This window comes from Aythya marila (assembly GCF_965140915.1).
Source record: "Aythya marila genome assembly, chromosome: 25".
Lineage (NCBI taxonomy): Eukaryota > Metazoa > Chordata > Aves > Anseriformes > Anatidae > Aythya > Aythya marila.
In genome coordinates this window covers 3,911,391-3,932,684 of record NC_139066.1, presented here as the reverse complement: position 1 = coordinate 3,932,684, position 21,294 = coordinate 3,911,391, and the positions used below count along the sequence as shown (strand labels likewise).

At 54.2% G+C, this 21,294-nt stretch overlaps 1 protein-coding gene across 1 annotated transcript in view; it reads right to left on the bottom strand.

Moving 5' to 3' along the window:
• Positions 1 to 21,294, bottom strand: part of ZNF385C (zinc finger protein 385C) — a gene marked incomplete at its 3' end in the record, with an annotated part of 72,019 nt that overhangs the window by 25,384 nt on the left and 25,341 nt on the right. The gene's annotated exons all lie outside the window — the stretch shown is intronic.

Below are 21,294 nucleotides of genomic sequence, written 5' to 3'. Positions count from 1 at the left end.
GGCACCTCCAGGATATGAGCGCTGCTTCAGCAGGCAGCTGCTGGCAAAGCAGCCCTCCAGCCCTGCCACAAGCATTGAGCAAAATTTTGGGATGAGTCTGTTTGCTGCCATTACATTGGGGTCACCCCGTGCTGCTGCTGAGACCCCATTACCTGCTGGTGGGCTGGAGCTGTGGGATTCGGGTTGGCACCTCCACCCCAGTGACAACCAAGAAGCACGGGGCTCCGTTTGCACCAAAAATCTTTCAGCATTAAATGCGGGTGCAATTTAGAGCCTCTCAACTTCCAAAACAAATAGGATTTTCTGCCACCCTTGCTGTCCTCCAAACAAGACTCCCGAGGCCATTAAAACCCCAAAGAGCACCCACGTCCTGCAGGAGCCACCAAGGGAACCCCCCTGCCCCTGGTCCACGGTGCTCGGTGCCCGCAGAGGATGCTCTCAGCCCTGACTACCTGCTGCTGGTGCAGCCAGGCCCCGATAAGCACCGCGGCCCCACGGTATGTGCCTGGATTAGGACCTGCTTTGTACCTGGCTCCACACACCGGGGAGGGGATGGCGGGCAGCCCCGGAGTAAATTCCTCTCTCTTCAGGCTTCTCGACATGTCCTGGGGCAAGAGGCTCCTTTCTGCTCTCAGGACATTCCTGCCCGGCCACCTTGGCTCAGGGTTAATGCTTACAGGAGCTGGGTGAAACCAGAGACCGGGTTTCCGGGGCTGAAAATATGCACTATTTATCCTTGTGCTAATGCAACTGAGAAAAGAGGACTTAAGGTTTTTAATCAATTTTCAGGCTGCTGCGTCCTCTCCTTTGCAGCTTCTGGGGACAAAAGTGCAGAAGTCAGCTAGGCTGTCCCGGCCAGCAGCAGGCTGATTTTCCACCCTATTTCCAGAGGGAGCAACTGGGTCGGACCCCGCAGGCTGCTCCTGCCCTTTGCACCTGCGGGGGAGCCACCAGAACCTGGACCAAAAGGACGAGGATGAGGAGGAGGAGGAGGAAGACCAGCACCAAGCCTGATGCCCGATCAGCACCAAAACCAACCCTGGCTGCTTCCGACTGTGGCGAGCTCAAGGCAGCCACGGGAAAATAAATAAATAAATCGGCAGCAGGGAAACAAAACCGGCTCGAGACGAGAGGCAAGGTGGAACAGGCAGGGCAGCGAAACGCCGCGGGGCAGACAACCACACGGCAGCGCTCGGCCTCCTCACAGCGGGGGCCCCCAGCCCAATTCTCAGCACAGCCAGGAAAACTGGCAGGTCTGGGGGGGGGGGGCAAACAGCCCCACAGAACATCCCCCAGGATTCATCCGTGCCTGGGATGCTTTTCTCCAGACACCTGCGATGTTTTTGCTGGATTTTGCCCCCCCAAGGCTGATGGTACAAGCATCTGGTATGCAGCAGCATCTGTATGGGGGGGGGCTGAGCAGCTCCTGTCCCTCCCCAGGTCTTGGGGACCCCACAACCTGCGTGATAACCATCAGTTGGGACGATGGAAAGGACCAGAGCTGCCTTCCCAGGGCACGTACCACTCACAGAGGACAGTAATTATTTTGCCCTTTAGCTTTGCGAAGGGGTATTGGGGGGGTCAGGAGTCAATCACAACATCTCCATTTACCCCCGCGCAGCAGCAGAAGCCTTGATTTGATTTAATCATCGCTATTTTTCTCCGCCGTGACATGCCTGGAGAGCTCGGTGGGCAGGTGACCTGTGTGCACGAGCGCATTTATCATCAGCATGGCACGACGGGCGGCCGCTGCCTCGTGAGCCAGTTTCCACTCGTGCCCCGCGCCTTCAAAGGCGAAACCAAAACCGAGCTGCTGCCCGGGGAGTGGGGGGGGGGGGGGCAGGCTGGGGCCAGCCCCAATCCCCACATCCTGGGGCTGCTTTTTCCCCATAGATTGCTTTTCCCATTATCACTTTTTCATCTATAAGGAGCTGAGCAGAAGAGACAGGAAAGCCAACCATATTACCCCCAAAAGATATAAAACCCCCCGAGTCCAAACCTATTTGTGAGATTTTGTTTTTCTTCTCTGCATTAAGATTTTTAACCTCATCTCCCGGCAATGACTCATGCTTTTGGAGCAGGGAAGGAGCTGCTCGTGCTCCCAAAGCCTCTAACAAAGGCGAGCTCCATCCCCTTGGGGTTCCCAAGCCCATCCAGCCCTCTGGTGCCCAGCCCCATATCTCCGCTCCCAAATCCTGCACTCCCAGACCCGAGGGGCTTCAGGGAGGGAAGCAGCACGCTGCCCCACAAGTCCCTGATCCCAGATCCCCATCCCCAGTGGGATGGCACCAGGATGAAGCCGGAGGCTGGGAGCAGTGTGAGCACGCAGAGGACGCGACGAGCGCAGCACCGCCGGGCGCCGCAGCAGCATCCCTCGGCACCCGAAGGTGGTGACAGTTCAATTTAATCTCTGCTGTGCACGGAGGAGGAAGGAAAGCTGCTGAGAAGCCTCGGTCTCGTGTAGGAGACAGCCATCCCTCTGTGAGGGAGACTGCACTCAATGCTGTGTCAGCTCAGACAGATGGGGAAGACGCCTGCAAGCCCCGGGTTTGCTGCCTGGCCAGGCAGGGCTGCCTCCTTCTGTAGGGTCCACGCTCTTGCAGCACCGCTGCAATGAGGCTGGAGGGTCACAGGAGGAGCAAGCACCCCAGCTTAGGGCACCCCAATATTCCTCCCTGCTGTGTCCCAGCTCCCTGTGTCACCCAGACACCCTGGGCTTTGCTCGTCCTCTGCTGGGGCCCTTCCAGCACCTCTTTGGGCACCCGAGCTCTGGCCTGGACTCGCTCAGGTTCTTGCAGAGGGGTCCGGGTGGGCTGCGGGGCCACAGAGAGCACAGGGTGCCGGGAAGGAGCAAGAAGCCCCCGGAGCTGCCACCACAGGGACCCAGGTCCCCAGCCCTCGCAGCCACCACGCGGGACACGCCGCCTCTCGCCTCCGTCCCCTTGTCACATCCTTTTGCCTGCGTGACGCGATCTGGCAGGGAATCAGCCTCGAGATAAACTCTGATGACATCCCTGTGAATGCCCCGGCACAGACAGGGCGGTTTGTCTGGGCTGTCAGGGGGGGGACAGTATTTATCTGTCCCCCGCTGGTGACACCAGCCTGGGGCTGCAGCGATCTCACCACCCCCATCAGAGGCAGGCAGGGGTTTTGCTCACCACGGTGTGGCTGCAGAGAAGGGAAATGTCCCTGTTGGTGAGGAAAAAAAGCAGGGACAACGTGATGTCCCACACCCAGCTGCCTCCCAGTCAACGCACCGGGTCCTCAAGGGTACTTCAGCCACAGGATCCACAGCAGGAACACTGCACAATTACATGATAAAATAGCTATAAATGAGCAAAAAAAAATAAAAACCCTCTCATCTGAGCCCGGCTCCCTGAAGTACTCCCCTCTTCATCATCGCCTTCCTCTTCTGGGGATGGTATCAGGGGCTCTGGGTATTTCCAAAAGGGAGCTCGAGTGGAAACCTGGAGCCCCAGCTTAGCTCAGCCTTTATCCTGAGCATCATTTAAATCATAAAAATTACAGCCGAGCCCGATTCATTACAGCCAGGGAGCAGCTGACAGAAATGAAAAGGGAGAAAAGACTCAAAATTGATGCTTTCTCACCGTTTCAGCAAAATAACCAATTTGGAACAAATTACGGGGCTCCCTTCTCTACCGGCCTTTTGAATTGCCTCAGAGCGAAGGCACATTTTTCATCATGTGGCATTTCCTCCATGGCAGGGATCGTTAATGATTCCTTTGAACGAAGCACCTGGGGGCAGGTGAACCCAGCCACGCTTCATCCCTGGCACTCTGCGAGCAGGACCAGCCCTTCCCTTGGCACTAAAGGAGAGGGACAGCAGCAGGAAGGAAGGGGAAGGAACAAGGGCTCGCGGGGGACAAGGGACGTGCCCAGAGTCACCTGCAAGCAGGTGGCACAGCCCGGAGCCAGGACAGAAAAATAGCCCATTTATACCATCCCCCCCCCCTCAATTTTATAAAGGTCAGAGCCCTCTGACTCCCCCCTGCTGCTTTCTGCTTATTTCGGGGTTTTAGAGCAGCCCCGAGAACAGAGCCTGTCACGTTTGCGCTGACAGCTGCAGAAGTACATAACTCTCCACTCAGTCTGCCCTGGGGCGAGCCTGGTCATATTCAATGTTTGGAAGCAGACGCACATCTGTCATTATTTTTTAATTAGATTTTTATTTCCTACCGCTAGTATTTCATTGTAATTTCCGCCACTCCTACCCGGACCGTGCTAATATAATCACTTCGGAGAAGAGTGGGAACAGCCAGCCTACTTGTTCGAACATCCCGCTCCGCAGAAGGAAAAAAAAAATCTGCTAAATACCCAGCCCCTGCAGTAATTACAAGCTTAAGGACATCAGCGGGTGCTGGAATGGGCCATCAAAGCGCCGGTGCTGGCAAAGGGCTTGTCAGCAGGCTGCTGGGAGCATCATTTGCACAGAAACTTAAAAAAAAAAATGTTGGCATCTGCTCACAATACTTGTCAGCGATCCATTGCTCAAGCAAGGTGAAGTATAATTAAGAATGGTTTTAAATCAAAAGTGATTTCTGCCCTCAGCTTGGTGATATTTCTGGCCCGTATCAGACTGGAGGTCGGGATGAGATGACTGCTCGGTCTAAAAATATTGTGGAGGGGAGGCTGCCGGAGGAATTCCAGCTCAGGCTCCCCAGTGCCTCCCCGGGATGTCGGTAACGGCTGGGAGCAGGGAACAGATGTTTTCCCCGAGACGTTTCTGAGAGCAAGCCCCCGGGAACAAGAGCAACTGCTGCATTTACAGGAAAAATCACCCAAAACAACCTTAGGAAAAGCAAAGTTCCACCGTCTGCCGGAGAGGCCCTGGAGCAGCAGGGCAGGACAGAGCACAATGCGCTCCTTGTTGTGCCAGAAGAGCACCCCGATCCCTTCCTGAGCCTGGTGGTGATGGAGACCCCAACATGCCCTAGCTGTGATAACCCAGGCACTGAACCGGAGCCGTTCGGGGTGCAAGGCAAGGGAGCAGCTGCTGTTGCTGTCCCCTGATGCCTGCCAGCACCGTGCCCACGCGCACACGGGTAGGAAGATGATTTCCAGAGGGAGCAGGAAGCAAAGAAGTCACCATTCACCCACCGCGACTCAAAGCAACACCACAGCCCCAGTTTTACCTTGCAGCACAGGAGTGAGTCCTGAAACCTGGGGGTACAGAGCAGGGACACCCCCTGGCTAGGGTTTTTATCATCCACCCCAGCAGCATCCCCCCATGGGCACCGCCACTCCGCGGGGTCCCAGCATTTCCCAGCAACTCACCCGAGCCCTTCCCAGTGCTTCCCCTCTACCTCCAACCTGGGCAAATTCCCAGCAAGCTGCTCACAGTGCCTAATTTTCAAGGCAAGACAAAACCTCCTAGAGAGCCAAGAGCCCCCCAACTCCTTTGGACCACGCTGCTCCTTATCGTAAGGGGGCTTTGTCCCTGCGGTGGTCCTGAGCTCACCAAGGCTGGGCAGCAGCTCCCAGAGCTGGGAGGGCCGCAGGAATTTGACAAGTGCAAACAAAAACAGGGAGTGGGAAAAGCAGGAGCGCAAAATCCTGATTTAAAACTCTGTTTGTGCACTATAACAGAGCATAAAAAAATAACGTGGCATTTATAATTTCAAATGTTAGCAGTCACCTTAGGCAGAGAGGGCGCTTACAGCCCGACGGGTTACAGCTTTACAAACGTGCTGCGGAGCTGCAACATCTTAAGAAAATAACTTTTCTTCAGTCAAAACATTGAAATTCAGGGCATTGCGAGGCCTTCACCTTTTCCTTGAAGAGGTGTTTGAAACACGAGGGGGTGAGAAGCCCTCACCCTTGCCACACGCACGCACTTCACAAGGCACAGTCCTAACCCGAGCAGCAAAATCCCAACTCAGCACAGGGCAGTGAGGCTGGGCTGATCCCTTCTCCTTGCTCTGCCATTTGAGGGGACCTGGAAACTTATTCAGGGGCTAAGGAGGAAGAAAGCATTCTGAGGAAAAATAATGTTAAATAAAGTATTCTGCTACAGCAGTGGGCACGGTCTGCGCATATATCAGTGCATGCACACACAAACACATCTGTGTGTCTGCTGCATTTCAAAGATTAAAATTAAAGCTTTAGGGGCTTTACAACATTTCCTACATATTTGAGACAGCAAGCTTCACTTTTTGTTGTTGTTAAACCTGCTTTGCCTGAGCAGCGTTCTAGATAGATATCCCACGAACTGTTGTTACGTGTTCCAGGAACACAGGGAAAGACAGTTCACGGAGGAAGGACCATGCTTCAAGCCATTAGAAAAATTAAAGTGATCCACATAAGACAGCTGATGAGCAAGGCTGTAGTTAAAAAAATGACAGCACCTCGGTCAAGCCCTGTCAGATGTCCCAGTTCAATAACATCCGTGATTGCCCCGGACTTGCTGCTCTCAGAAAACCCCAGCCAGCACCAAGCACGGTGCTGGGATAAAGTATTGCAGGCATGTGTGTGCATGGATGCGTGCACACGCACACGTATGTGCACACGCATGCACACGAGAACAGCAGCAGCCACCCTGCACGGCACAAAGCCTGTTGGCACGGGCAGCTGGGAGACGCACGGCTCTGCTGGAGGCTCCTGCAAAGCCCCGGCCTTGCTCCAGCAGCGGCGCAGAAAGTTCAGGCTGATGACAATAAAAGCCCCCGAAATTCCCAGCCGTGAAGCTGTGCGTGAAATGGGTGCGAGAGCAAGCGTTACACTTCGCTCGCTGCCGCAGCTCAACTCAATGAGCCTGAGCCTGCCAAAAAAAAAAAAAGAAAAAAAAAGAAAAAAGAAAAAAACGAAAGCCACAAACACCACAGAGCCTTGCGAGCTTTTTTAACTGCTTCTCCTTCAAAGGCGCTGCCTGCCGCCTTCTCCCCACCCAGCCTCGTTTCACATGAAAAGCATCAAACGTTCATGGTGCGGGTGCAGCAGGCAGAACGGAGCCAGAGGATGCCCAGGAGTCAGAGCTGACCCCCAGACGCAGAGCAAGGACAAAATAAAGCCGTGTCAGCCCGCAACCCGTTTCTTCCTCTTTTTTTTTTTTTTTTTTTTTTTTTTTCAGCCTGGGAAAAATCAATAAGATGCAGTGAATCAAACTCTGCTTGAATCCCATAAGTAATTAGGATTAGCAGGCTGGGAGCTGAAGAAACAAGGCTGCATGTGTGCTTGGGCAGGGGAGGGACTGGTTTGTGGGTGTACGATACAGGGCTGAGTCGATTCAAAGAAAAAGAACAGCTTTTAAATGGCTTTTCAGGCAGGATGGAAATCGGGAACAATAGGGATCTGATTTGCTTCAAAAAAAGGAAAATCTAATGAAGGCAATTGAGTACTGCAAAACCCCGAAGGGTGCAGGACAGGGCATGGAAAAGCCCCTACAGGTGAACCAATATTTGTGCTTGATGCTGAGCCTCTTACCAGCCACCCATTCCTGAGCCCAGGCTCCTTAAATTCCACATATTTCTGTAGCTCTTTCCCAGCAGCAAATAATCCACGTCAATTTTTCACTACTGAGAGTTAAGCCTACAGCCAAAACTGCAAAAGGGAAAAAGAGATGCCCCCCTCTCTCTCCATAACCTTAGCAGAGCTACCCAGAAATCAGGAAGATTTAAATAAAAAATAATAACAACAAAGGAACAATTCATGCATTGATTGATCTCAATTTGCTCAAGTAACTCAGCAAAAGCTGGCTGCTGGCACGAACACTTGAATCCCATCCGTGCAGCCGGGGACGTGCCCAGGACGAACCCCCCCAGACCTCGCCCTGCATCCACGGGATGGACACCCGCTGCCACAGCAAACCCGGCTAAAACCCAGCCCTTGCTGTGCCGAGGGCTCCGCAAAACACACGCAAAGAAGCTTCCCTCTAAACCCTGCCCTCCGCACCGAAACGAGCAGCGACCCCGCAGCCGGCTCTCCAGTATCTACCCAGTAAAGAGGAGCGCGAAGCGATGGGGACCGACCGGGATGCCAGCGGCCGGGCGCACGCGAGGGAAGGAAAGTGGCACCCACCTAGCAGCATTTTGGATCCGGCCGCTTCTCCTCCACGCTGCTGGTATCTCCCTCCTTCCCTTGGCGTTGACTTAACGGGGCTGCATGGCTCGCCCGCAGCCGAGCGCCGCCGTGCCTGGATGGAGCCGCTGGGACCCCAAATGGAAGCGCAGCGCTCCGCTGCTCCGCGCCCCGCAGAGGTGCGAGCCGCTCTCCCACGCGTCCTGCCCAGCCTCAGCCTCTCCCAGCTGAGGTCCCGGCCCAGGGACGGGGATTAGCATGAAAATCGGGTGGGAGGGAGGTCGGAGGAACCTCGCTGCGGTGCCCCTCTCCCCGCTCCTCCTCCTCCTCCCCTTCCCTGGAGCAAAGCACAAGTGCTCTTTTCTTTTCCGAGGCTGGCGCAGAGTAAACTCCAGGGCTGCCAAAGCAAAGAAACTTGGAGCAGAGAGGAAGGAGCCGGCAACCGGCTTCAGCTGCACGCCCCCAGAATCTGCCCCCTCCAAGTGCTGAGGATTTCCCCCCAGTTAGGGAGGGTAATCTGGGGAAGGGGTCGGGATGCGGCTGTGCCAGATCTGCGCCGCTGGGCTGGGACCTGCTGGGGTTGACTGGGGAGGGGATTGATGGCTGCGGCAGCCCCTGGTTAGGGAGCTCCAGGGGATACCTCCCCAAAATCCCCCCCGCGAGGGGCAAGCGTGGATGGTGGGATGAGCAGAGCTCCCTAAACCCCAGGATCTCATTCTCTTGGGAAGCCAACCTCATCCTGCACGCATCCCCCACAGCAAGTCCTTGGCTGATTTCGACACAGTTTTGCCCCAAAGCAGCCCCAAGGGGGTTCAGGACTCGGGAAGGAGGTGCAAGGGCTCACCCCACATCCCCAGCTCGTTCCTTTTTCTATTAAAACCAAGACTCCCCCCTCCCAGTCCACCCACCCAGCTCCGCAGGATCCCCCCCTCCCCAGCACAGCATCCCTGTTGCGGCGCTTGGAGCTGCCCCTGGCCGCCAAACTCCTCATTAAACACAATTCCCCCTTAAAAGGGAAATTAAAACCAACTCCGCGTGGGTGTCAAGGCATCAGGGATGACGGGAAGGGACAGGCACCCGGGGGACGCCGGCTCTGGCTGCTGGGAGAGGGGCAGGGGCTTCCCCAGCCTCCTGTGCCGGGGGGTTCTGCGCGACCCCCCGAGATTTGCCGTCCTCCCCCTCGTTTGCATTGCAAAGCCGGGGGGGAACCGAGCATCCCCGGCATCTCCACGCTTTTTGCTTTTCAGGCTGAGCTCACAGCCTCCGTAGGAGAGTTTCACGACCTGATTGCACAGCGCCTTTTAAAGGGAGAACTGATTAGGAACCTGCTCGTGAAATGAGGTGAAAAAAAAAAAAAAAAAGAAAAAAACAAAAAACAATCTTGTCAACCCCCGTGCAGGCTGGGGATGAAAGGAAGGGAAGAACAGGGAGGATTTAAATACTTTCCTCAAGCAGACAATTCAAAGGAGAGGGCAGAAGACTGTCTCCTTCAGGTACAAGCAGAAAGAGAACCAAGACAAACAGCAAACCACCAAAACCCGGAGGAGCTGCAGCCAGACTGGGCACTTTTGGGGTAGATTCGCACATTTTGGTGCCCCGTGGCAGCGTGCGGCCGTGCTGGGCACAGGGTATTGCTTTCAGGGTCGTTAGCAGTAAGTTTAGCCGGGCACTCGCTAATCTGGAATTGACAGCTGGGTCCGGCCCACCTGTTGCCAGCTCCCAGCAGGCTATTTAAACCTGATATTAATTTGCTTAATGTCAGCAGCAGTTTGGCGTTACCGCGAGCGAGCATTAAGCAGAGGGGAACGCGGAGGTGTAAAGACCGCGAGGACGGGGCTGACACTCAACGACCCCAGGCAAATTCGGGGCATCTCCCCCTGCTCCTGCAGGGCCCGGCTCCTCCAGCATCAGGCATTTTGCCCAGTTTCACCAATAAATGATTTTCCTGCCCTGGCTGGCGCCGAGTCCATCCCAGCGAGGCTGGCATTGCCACAGCCAAGCAGGCGTGAAATGAAGGGGCGGGAGAGAGAGCGCAGCGTGGGACGGGTGCGGCGTTTTCTGGCCGGGCCTTTGTGGCCAGCTGGAGAAGATGCTAATTGCAGGTACTGATTACAGACCACCGCTATTAACGCCTCCTGCCCTCCCCTGCCCAGCTGCAGCTGATGGCTGGAATTCCCCCGCACCACAGCCGCGGGTCCAGCCGGGGCATAGCTTGCTATATGTGCTCGTGGATGCTGCACGAGTCCTCCCACCAGGTCCCGGACTTGCTTCACCCAGTGATAGCACCCAAAGGAGCAAAACCTGGGGCCGCTTCTTCCCAAAACATCCTCTTTGGGACGGGGCTGCCCGAGGGCCTGGAACAACAGGCTCCGCAATGAGTGCAGGATGCTAAATAAAAAGTCAACGCCGTTGGGCATCAACGCGCCAGGTGCTGCGCGCACCCCCGCGGGTACCATTTTCTGACACGGGTTGTTAACGAAATTCAGGGCCCTAATGGCAGAGCATTAGGAGAAGGAAGCGGCGACAGAAGCAGATGTTTCTTTGCAAAGCCACGGGGGCTGCAGCAACCCTCTGCAGAGCTTCCAGGAACGGGGAGAGTCGAGGAGCTGGGGGGCAGAAGGGGGGGAAGCGAGGGGCTGCACGTCGCAGCCTGCCCCGGCACGGCCGCCACTCCCTCCCCAGCAGGGCTCATCCCAGGGGAGGCGAATCCCAAAGGAGGATCCCCAAACAACCCCCAGCAGCTCTGCAGTGCCTGGCTTGCTCCAGCAAGTCTGCTCAAGTTGCGCCCGAAGCCCAGGCGAGCAGCGACGCAGAGGGAGAAGGAGGGGGCTCAGGAAACAGAAAAAAAAAAAATAAAATTAAAAAAAAGTGTAATTAAAGAGCTGCTCTTCCACTTCTCTCCTCCCAGCACCTCCACTGCAGCCACAGCCAGCACCACGCACACACCTGCACTCCTGCTGCTCACTACCACCAGTATGCATCCCACCCATTAACCAGTCTGGCCCAGTTTGGGCACAGGTGTCCCCATGTCACCGATTTCACTGGGCTCCTTGGGAGGATGGGCACCAAGAACCAGAAGGGAGAGATCACTCTGAAACCTACTGAGGCCAGTGTTAAAATCCTCCCCAGCCAAGACACAGCCGGGATGGCCTCTCACCAATTTTTAGCCTCCAAAAGCAGCCTGGCAAATAGCGCCTGGATTTGGCAAAAAGCACGTAAATAAATGAGAAAGGAGACAGAGGGATAAAAACCAGCAGGAAGCTTCCCCCCGGGACCGATGGGGCTTCCTTGAGCCTTTCTGGCTGGCTTTGTTCTCCGAGGATTTAGGGTATAATTTGGGGGTGAAAGACGCCAGATAGGATCAGGACTGATACACCTGGAGGACGTGTATCGGTTTTCTTCCTGCTCTGAAATTTGAGCCCCGCCATAAGCAGAACGGCTCAGGCGTGGAACAAGCGCCTGGGGTTGATGCTGGCAAGGGCAGGAAGGCAGGCGCTGACCTTCCGTGCTCCTGGCCCCCCGCTCGGGATTAAGATAACAGATTTTAAGGGCTGCCTTCCCCCTGGGGGGGTTCTCACACAAAGGGGATGGGGTTTGCTGCTGGCCAAAGGTGCATGGGTTTATTTATTTATTTTTGAAACCACTTCCCTTGATCCTTTAATGAACTCATTTCATTTTAATGAATTCTTCCTGGAGATTTCTGTGTTTACTTGGGTAAGAAGAGCAAGGTGGAGCAGGGAACCAAGCAATGCCATTCACGTGCAAGGAGAAGGCGAGGGGCAGCACAGGGCACCGGAGGCTTTACCACAATGCCAAAGTTTAACCCCAATTTTCCTTGTGGAGGCAAGGTCTGGTCTCATCATGTTATCTGGGCTCCCAACAAACACCTAGGCTTTTCTTTCCTCTTGCTTTAATCTCGCTGTTTCGGGAGCGGAGAACAATATTGCCCTTTCATTAATTCCAGCTCCTGGGAGAAATCTCAGTGATGGAAACACTCAATTAAGGGCCTTTTTTTTGTAGCAGAGCAAGGCATTAAAGCATTGTTTGCCCTTCGTTTTAGCACTGATCCACCTCCAGAAAAAAAAAAAAAAAAAAAAAAAAAAGAAGCTTGAAGTTAAGTGTTCTCAAAATTCTCATCCTGTAAGAGCCACAAGAGCTGCTGCCCAGGTGTCACCATGGGGAACAGTCACCACGGGAAGCAGAAGCAGCACGTCCCAGTTCTGGTGACATTAAATAGGGGCTCAGTCCATTGTCACCCTCACAGGGGATAGGGCTGGATGCCCGCACAGAGCCCCAGGGGACAAGTGATGACTTGAAAACAGGAGATGTCTTGCTCAGAGCTGCAGGATTTGGTCCCCATCACCATTAATCACCCCTTTCAAAGGGAGCTGCCTGATGACAAAGGCATCCAAAACAGGGCTGCAAATAGGTGGAGAAACGGATCACCTAAAGCCATTTAATTACTAGGAGAAGAGATGGAAATTGCACCTTTTGAGCATTTCAGAGACTGTGTCATATTTTCCCTTTGATTTAGGAGGGTGGGAGGGAGCCCCCAACCCCACTGCAGGATGACCACTGGGACGGCTCCTGCAGAGAGCCCGGGGTTGGGAACAGAGGAGAAAAACCTCAGACTTTCCACAGCCATGAGTGGTGTTAAACAAGCACATCCTCCCTAAAACCCCTTTTTCAGGTCTTTAACCACATCCCAGGACCTCAAGATGCTGCTCCTGGTGACACGGCAGCAATGAAGGAAACAGAACTATTCTTTGTAGGTTTCCTTCCAAGGAAAGTCTTCCTAATTGCAGGTGCAAACAGCCAGCCCAATTAGGCAGAAGTCTTGCTCTAACACTAATTGCATCCGAGGCACTGGGATGAGGTCAGTGCAAGGCACATGGGGCATGCACCGTGCAGTTCTCGTGTGCTGATGCTCAGAGCTGAGCACAGTCAATCCAACAGCCATCCTAGCCATGCACGGGCACCACAATTATCACGGGGCCCGTCAGCTTTAATTAAGACATCCTCATGCTCCAAGCAATGGAGCTAACGGTGGTCACCATCACCACTGCACCGATCAGCAGTGATCAAGTTGAGAACAGCTCCAAAACGATTGATCCTTAACCACTGACCATAAACCTTAAGGAAGGCGCTCTAAAATGATCAATCCTTAGCAAAATTTGGAGCATCCTCTGAGCAACCCCAGACTGCAGCACCAGTGCCCGACCTTGCAGCCCGTGCCAGCCGAAATGCAGTGACTGGGGCCAGGTCCCCACCGCGAGGACACAAGCCCCTCGGGGGCTCGGCTGTCACGATTTCTTCACCAGAATCTGTTTTTTTTTTCCCTGCATAAACACGCTGCGATACAGCCTGTTAGAGGAAGGAGAGATCACCCTGGGAAAGATGACATCCAGCGTGACGAGGGGAGATCATCTCTTCATAGAAAATTTTATATTGCTTACGACTTACTGTCTGGGAACATAAAACAGTTTAACCAGCCAGCCCTAAATCACCCTGACAGCTTTACACTACCCACAAATCTCCGCTCGCACTGATCCAGCTCCATCCTACCTATCTCCCCCTTCCCTATTTTTAGGTTTTATTAGTATTATTTTTGATGTGTGCTTTCTCCACTCTTTTCTCCTGGAGCCTGACACGCGTGTGCACACACACATTGAGACGGGGCAGAGAGAAGCTCCGGATGGGAAGTGCCAAGCTCCCAGCTCTGTTCCCTGGGACCCCAGACAAGGCACCCCCGGGACTGCATCACCCCCCTGCTGCTGCCCTTTGGGACTTGCACATCCCTCAGGACCCTCGTGCTGGCTGCAACATGCTCGTGCTTTGCTGTGCAGTTACCATTTTCCCCACTTAAAATAAATCCCTGGCTTCCCTCTCCCAAATCTGCTGAGCTGATGCTGCACGGGGAGCTGAAGTGCTCCGTGACTGCCTGCTCCCCACTGCTCTTAATCCACTTCTAATTAAGACCACGCGTGACACATCCCTGAGAGCTAAGTGGCCATAAATCGCCATTGTCGCAATTCAATAGCAAACCAAAAGGAAGAAAATTACAGCAAAATCCAAGATTAAGGACAACCGGCTTTCAAAATAGAGCGCTTAAAAATAATGTGAGGCAATTTCCTCCTGACTTTTTGGGAAAAAAAAAAAAAAAAAAATCACCAGTGGCATCCTCTATACCCAGCCCTGCTAAACCTCCTCTGCCGGCTCATCCCACTGGAGCCCCGTGGGGACAGGAGTGCTGCTGCCTCCCTCAGCATCCCAAAGACCCCGCTGTGCCCCCCAGTCACAAACCCACGCTGCACAGGAGGCTGCCAGCCCTCCCACACTGACCCAGCAGCCCCCAGCAAGGAGAGCTCGCCTAAATATTTACGTCAGGTAGGAATTCGGGCTGTGAGTCATGGAGAATGCATCTTAATGTAATCCTCGAGCCTTTATCTTAGTTTATCATCTTCGGGGTTGCGACTCATCCCCAAGTCACACACACATCCAGCCGCTTTGGTCTCTTTTTAAGGCAAAAGCCTCCCTCGGGGGCAGCTGGAGCAGCTGCCCCAGCCCTCCTCGTGCCCCCGCTGCTGGGGGGTCTCCAACCTCCTCCCCGCTCCCGAGCACCACGCGACAGCCCGCTCGCGGCTGCGCTTGCATAAGCAGAGCCTGGTAGCTTTCTCTGCATCCTTTTTTTTTTTTTTTTTTTTGGCCGAGAGTTTAAATTTTAAGAAGCTTTTTCTTTAGAAAAAAAAAAAAATAAACGTGTCATTTGGGAAAAAAATAAATCCGTGCAGCCTCTGATCGGAAACGAGCGTGCAGAGCGAGGGGCATGCCCCAGTGTGGCGAGCGCTGCGGCTAGAAAATCCTTCCAGCAGAAGTTAACAGCTAATCAATTCATTTTGTATTTGAAGTTCGACTCAATAAAACCAGAGATTAATTAGGAGGCAGTTATTAATCCCCAATAAGCTGAATGGCAGGGCTTTTCAGAGCAGGGGAGAGCTAATGGGGTATTTTCCAAGGATTTAAGGGTACGGTTTTCCCTAGATAGCCAGCACGAGGCTAGCCACGCTAAAAGGAGGGCTTGGAGTTGTAGGGCCTCCTGCTGCAGCCCTGTTCCACCTTTCCTAGAGCAGACATCCTCAGAGCACTTATAGGACATCATTTGCTCCCTACCCCAATACAACAGGGGCTGCCCCTGCATGAAATGGCTTTTTCTGATAACGAGACCATGGAACGGGACAGAGCTCATTCTCCAAGCTCTGGCAGCACCTCTGTGCCCTCACCAGCTCCTTGCGCAGCCCTGGACCCAAGCAGGGTTTGGTGTCACCAAGAATCCCAAGGAACAGCCCCAGCAGGAGGGCAGAAACTGGAAAGCAAGTAGACAAAAGGAAAACACACAACTACAATACCTCGCATCTTCAAGTGACCTTTGATCCCAGCAAGCATCTCCAAGATGCAAAAAGAGCATGAGATTTTCCCCTCCCAGAGATCCCAGGTTATTCCAATCTGATCTGAAAAGCTATTTTTAGTCATCTTTGCACGCAGCTGAAGGGAGCAGCCGAGGCCAGCTGAGCAGGGCTCCATATGTTTGCCCTTCACTGAATTTACAGAAGCTTAAAACATGAACCCTGCTACTGTTTTGCCACGAAACCATCGATCGGGCACGCCGGCAGACATAGCAGCTGTCAGAGCTGAATATTAAAGACCCTTTAAGGCACAGGGTGGGCACCCAGGGCTGCTGCTGCGATGTTTGGGTGATGCTGATGCCCCGTGTGAATCCATGCTCAGCGCCCTGCACCTTCTGGGGACAGGGAATGGGTCCCGCTTCCCATGGGCACATTGCAAGTGTTTCCAGGAGTGAATACGGCTGTTAACATGGCTAACAGGGGTTGTTATTTAGGGAGAAGGAAGGAGAAGCCTGATTAAAGCCTGGGTTTGGAGGACAGGAGCACTGAAAGCAGCCTCCAGCCACGCTGCTGTGAGCAGAGCCCGCCTTGGGTGCCACCCGGCACCACCACCAAAAATCCTCCAAGGCACCCAGAGGAAAAAAAAAGTTTGGAAGGAGATTAAATAAATATCAATACAAAGAGGCTTGGGGGTAAAAGCAGGAGAGCCCTCCCACCACCAGCACTGCAGAGGTGGTGCAGTGAGCCCGAGCTGGAGGAGGAACACCAACGGGGAGCGCTCGCCTTTCCCCGCCGCTCCCGACTGTTCCTTTCGCCCTGCTATCTGTAGCTAATCCCGTCAGCTGACGTTATAATCACAGGCCCACTCGGCCGTGCCAGGCGAGCGAGCGTGTCTCAGGGGCCAGCTGTACCCTTTGTTTTCCCTGCCAAATTTCTCCGAAAAGTCCCCAAAGCGGGGAAGCAGCAAAACGACCGCAGGAATTCAGGAGAAAGACAGAGAGGCTGCTTGTACCCTCTGCAGCATCGCTGGTGCAGTTGCCAACCACGGGTGGATTCTCCCAGCAAAAATCAAAACAACCTGGCCAGGGAAGCTGGGTACCTCCGCACAAACCCTGTCTCCTGATGCTGCCCTCGTTGCACGATGTCCTTGCACGTGGTGCTGCTGGGGAACGGAGCAACGGTGCAGGCAGGGAGGTAAAAACTTCTTGCTGCCATCAGTCCTTATCCCTTTATACCCAAACCCATCTCCAAAGGGTTCCTGAGAAATGCCATGCCCTTGCCCACATGGGTACATCGCTTTGGGAGCTGGATCTTCATCCCACTTCACCCGGCACCACCAGCATCGTGCCCAAGGTCTGGTCAGCTCATCTTATAGCTCTTAAAAACACACTCCGAGCAGCAAATGAAGCAAAGCTTCAAGGCTTCGTTCCCAATTAGGCTCTAATCCCGCACGTTTGTGCATTGTTTAAATCAATACGTTAAATCGTATTGCAGGCAAAGCAGCACAGAGTCGCCCCGTTTAATAAAGGCAATTAAGGGATTCGACGCATAACAAAATAAAAAAAGACACGCTAGGTTGGCACCCATTTTCTTGGTAATTAACAGCTGAAGAGATCCGATAGCAGGGAGAAGGCGGGGAGGAAATGCTCCCTGCAGCTGACCTTTGGAGATTTTGGGTGCCAGAGCAGGATGGCAGCAACAGCAGCCTGCCTGCTCAAGGTCAGACCCCCGAGCTCCCCCCTCGTGCTGCTTGCCATGCCAGGGGACTGCTTCTCCAGATGGAGTTCGGGATGGTTTTCAGGGCCCGTCTACCGACAGGATTATCCCAGTCCTGCAAAAAAAGCAGGGCTATAAACACGTCCTATTCATTCAGTGCAAAAGCTGCGGGGACCCTTCATTTGCTGGCACAGCCCAGCTTGCTTCACACCAGCAAAAACTTAAGTGACAGGCAGCCACGCCACCCTTCGCTCAAAGGCACAGCACCCCCTTGACCCTGTTTGTTTGTTTTTTTTTTTTCTTTTTTTTTTTTTCCTGCAGTGTGACGTTGTGCCAGAATGGCTCTGGGCTGGATAAACCAGCCCTCGTGCACCGTGACCTGCAGCCCTGGGTCTCCACGGAGCCTTTTGCAGGAGCAGGCTTCTCGCCAGCACACAGAACCTGCCTGCACCTTCCAAAATCCATGGATTCACCTAGCACCACATCATGCAACGCTGAATCTGCCCCCCCAAGATGACCCTGACCCCTCCACAGGCTCAACGTCCCCCCCTCATCCTGACAGCCTTCCCCTCTGCTGCAGAGCCAGGGCGATGCTGCAGCTGTCACAGCGATTTCCCTGCGCATCTCCAAGCTCCCTGCTCTGCAAACGCGCACGGACAGACGTGGCAGCAGCTAATTGGGGAAACCTGAATCCTTTTGCTTCGTAAGGAAGTTCTCTCAGTGCTGCGCTGCTGAAGCTGGGGGAAAAAGGCACCCAAGGGAGCTCCAAAGCAAGCTCCAGGTGGGGAAGGCACCGGGCAGCCCCTGCTTTGGGTACATGGGAAGAGCTCGTGGCACGGATTGGCACCAGGGCACAGCCTGCTCCCAGTGTTTTGGCCTAACCCTGCCCACCCAGCCTTGGTGCTGAGCTCGGGAGAACAGCCCAGCACTGCCACAAAGGCACATCGGAGGCTGGTTGCAGCCATTTGGGTGGAAAAAAGCACGTTTTGCTTACACAACACCCAGACCGATGAGCTCTGGCTCCCATTTGGGGGAGCACAGGAACAGCATGAGCAAACCAAGCTAACTTGGACACCCTCGAAAATCCCAGGCAGTAATTAAATCACTCTTGACCCAGTTGGATTTGAACTGGCATCTGCAACATGAAAACACCCTTCATCTGTGGGCACCCAGTATCTAATTGCTGCCTGCGCAGCCATTCAACACAAGACAACAGAACACGATTTGCTTTGCAAGAAAATGCCTAATGAACAATAATTTGTTTTTAAGCTGGGGGTCTTCCTAGCATAGAGCTAATAAATTGTAATGATACTGATTATTGCATCTGTTTGCCAGCTAAGCTCCTCCCCAGCTTTGCTCCCTGAGCTGCGAGCGATTACAGCCTTTGCAGAAATCACTGATCACAGAAGCCGGAGGGGGAGCGGGGAAGATCTCAGTGTCTGTAAGAGCTGCCTTTGATGTAGCTGTAGATGTCAGTGCGAGACGGAGATTCCAGCTCAGAGGAATATTCTGCCTTTGTCTAACTCAATTATATCATTTAATCCAAAGCCTTTAACGACCACCCCCTTCTCCTCCCGGTGCTGCTCCGGCTCTGACACCGGCAGCTTGCCCTCTCCCCGGGCAGCAGCTCAGTGCCAGGACAGGGCAACGTCTGCTGGCACCCAGAGGTGCTGCTGGAGGGCTCCAAGGAGGGCGATGGACCTGGGTAGGACCCCCCCCAACACAGGGGTTAACCCGAGAAAATCCCCAGCTGCAAACATACTCCGAGCCCTTGATACAGCCTGGTGAAGTGTATGTGTGTGGGGGGGTTTCCAGCACTGGTCCTCGCTGGTGCAAGGAAGAAAAAGAGCTGGATTTTGGGGATGGGTCCCTTTCCCAGTGGGGATGACATGGGGCAGGGTGGCACCAAGCACCCACGGTGCCGGTGAGTGACAGAGGGGACTCAGGCATCGCATCAGCCGGGTCCCAGCCCCAATTTGTCATTCGCAGCCACGTGCCCTCGTGGGCTCACGCTTCAGGAGGCTGGGAAAGGTTGCCGGTGACAGAGCTGGAAGTGACATTTTGAAACAACAGCGCGGGGGAGAAGGTCAGCTCCGGATGAGCAGGCTGCTCCGTGGCAAAGCCCGGTGGGGACAGGGCGGCGTGAGGAGCAGATGCTGTCTGCACCTCCCTGCACGAGCAAAAAGCAGACTTCTCGAATGCCAAAGGGAAGCGCACGCGAGGCTGACAGCACAGCAAAGCCCCAGAGGGCTGCGACTGCTGCCAGAGCCAAGGCCAAGGCCATGCAGGAGGTCAGGGAGGATGCAGACCCACGAAGAGCACACGCCGAGATTCTTTGGCTCGGTGGGAACCGCATCAATGGGCAGCCACCCATCGAGGCCACAATCAGGTCCGGGGGGGAGAATCTGGAAGCTGCAGGCTGGAATTTATGAGCCCTGTTCCCATTAAAATAGCAGGCCATATTTCCATCTGTCAGTGAACCATGATAAACAGAGCAGCTCCTTTGCATATCCCGGGCCTTGCTCAAACAAAACTACCACTGGGGAGAGCAGGGCTTGGCATACAGATGACAGCTGCCACGCTAGGAATTTATGGCTCTGGCCTGCGTGGTCTTTAGCAAGAGCAGGAGCAAGCATTTCCACGGGCTGTTCCCTTGGGGTCTGCCAAGAACAGAGCCCCCCCCACAGCCGGGACCCCTCACACCTCCCATGGTTTTCTGGGGCCGAGCATCCTCCTTGCCCCAGCCGCCAGCAACAGCTTTTACCCTGAAACCTGCTGTCTGCAGGTTTGTTTGCAAAAGCATTGCATGTTTATTTGCCAACACCTTGAGTGTTATTAAACAACCGCTTCCTGGCAGGAAAATCGGGCTGGACTCTCAAGTGCTTACTGCTCTTCGGAGCAGCAGCTCCTTGAGGGATATTGAGGGATGACCCCACACGAGCAGCAGAACCACAGCAGAGGCGCAGGGTGCAAGGTTCAGCCACGGGACACGATTTTACAGGAGCCCTTTCCCCATTCTCTCAACCTCCTGCTGCACTCGCACACCCTCACTCCATGTAAAGGCACCAATTAGCTTCTGAAGAGACCCCAGCTCATTAATCCAACCTGTAATTAGTGTGTAAGGAAAGGAAGACAGTCACCTGAGTGGGCTGTGCCACCTGCCCCCAAATGGTGATGGGGGCCCCGGGATGCACCAGCCCTGCCCCAGGCTCTTGGCACCGCTGGACCAGCCCCAGCTTTGTCTGGCCTCAAGGACAACTTCCTTTGGCTTAATACATGCAACCTCTCAGATTCCATCAATCCTTACTGCAGGGTGATATTTATTGGCACATTTTGCTGCTTTTATGCAGGAAAAAAAATACCCTGTAACAATCAGCTGTAGCGAGACCAGGTCAGGTAACACCAACAGATGGCACAGAGGGCGAACGAGCCCTCATCCTTGCACGAGCTCCTATCCTGCACTCGAGATGTTGTGAGCCCGGCGGCACAGCACCTGCCCATGTCCCTGTGCCACAACCATGCAGCCCCTCGGCTGCCCCAGCAGTGTCACCAGTCCCTTTTTGTGCATCCCTTTTTTACCCTAGGGAAATAAATTCAAACAGCTTTAAGAAAACGTCCATCACCAAAGTTTTGGGGGAAAAAAGCAGGCAGGAAAACAGAGGCTTAGCTAGTTGGGTTCAGTGTGATGGGGATCATTTTATTTTTCTTTAAGAGAAGGTTTGTCCAGCCACCAGAAGAGATGCTCCTTCCCCGGGGTGACAGCTCGTAACACGCAGCTCTGCACCTCAAAGTTGCCAACACCAAGTGGGTGCTGAGCCTGTCCGCAGGGAAGGTGTTGGACTTGGACTCCGCTCCTGCAAGCCATTAGTTTATAATATCTAAGTGACAAACGGGAGCTCCACCACCCAAAGAGAGAAACTGGGGGGGACTCGTGACAGTGAGCTCTCCTGTGCACACACGTGGGAGCCATCCCCACACAGCCTTACCTAGGGCTGCACCAGCGATCCCCCACCCCAAACCAGAACAGAACCATTTGCTGTGGACATCAGAGCTGTTGAGAAATCCACTCTTAACCCTCAGCACCAAAATCTAAGCAGCTTTTTGAGCGAATGGCAGCCAAACCCGGCACAGTTACAGGAGA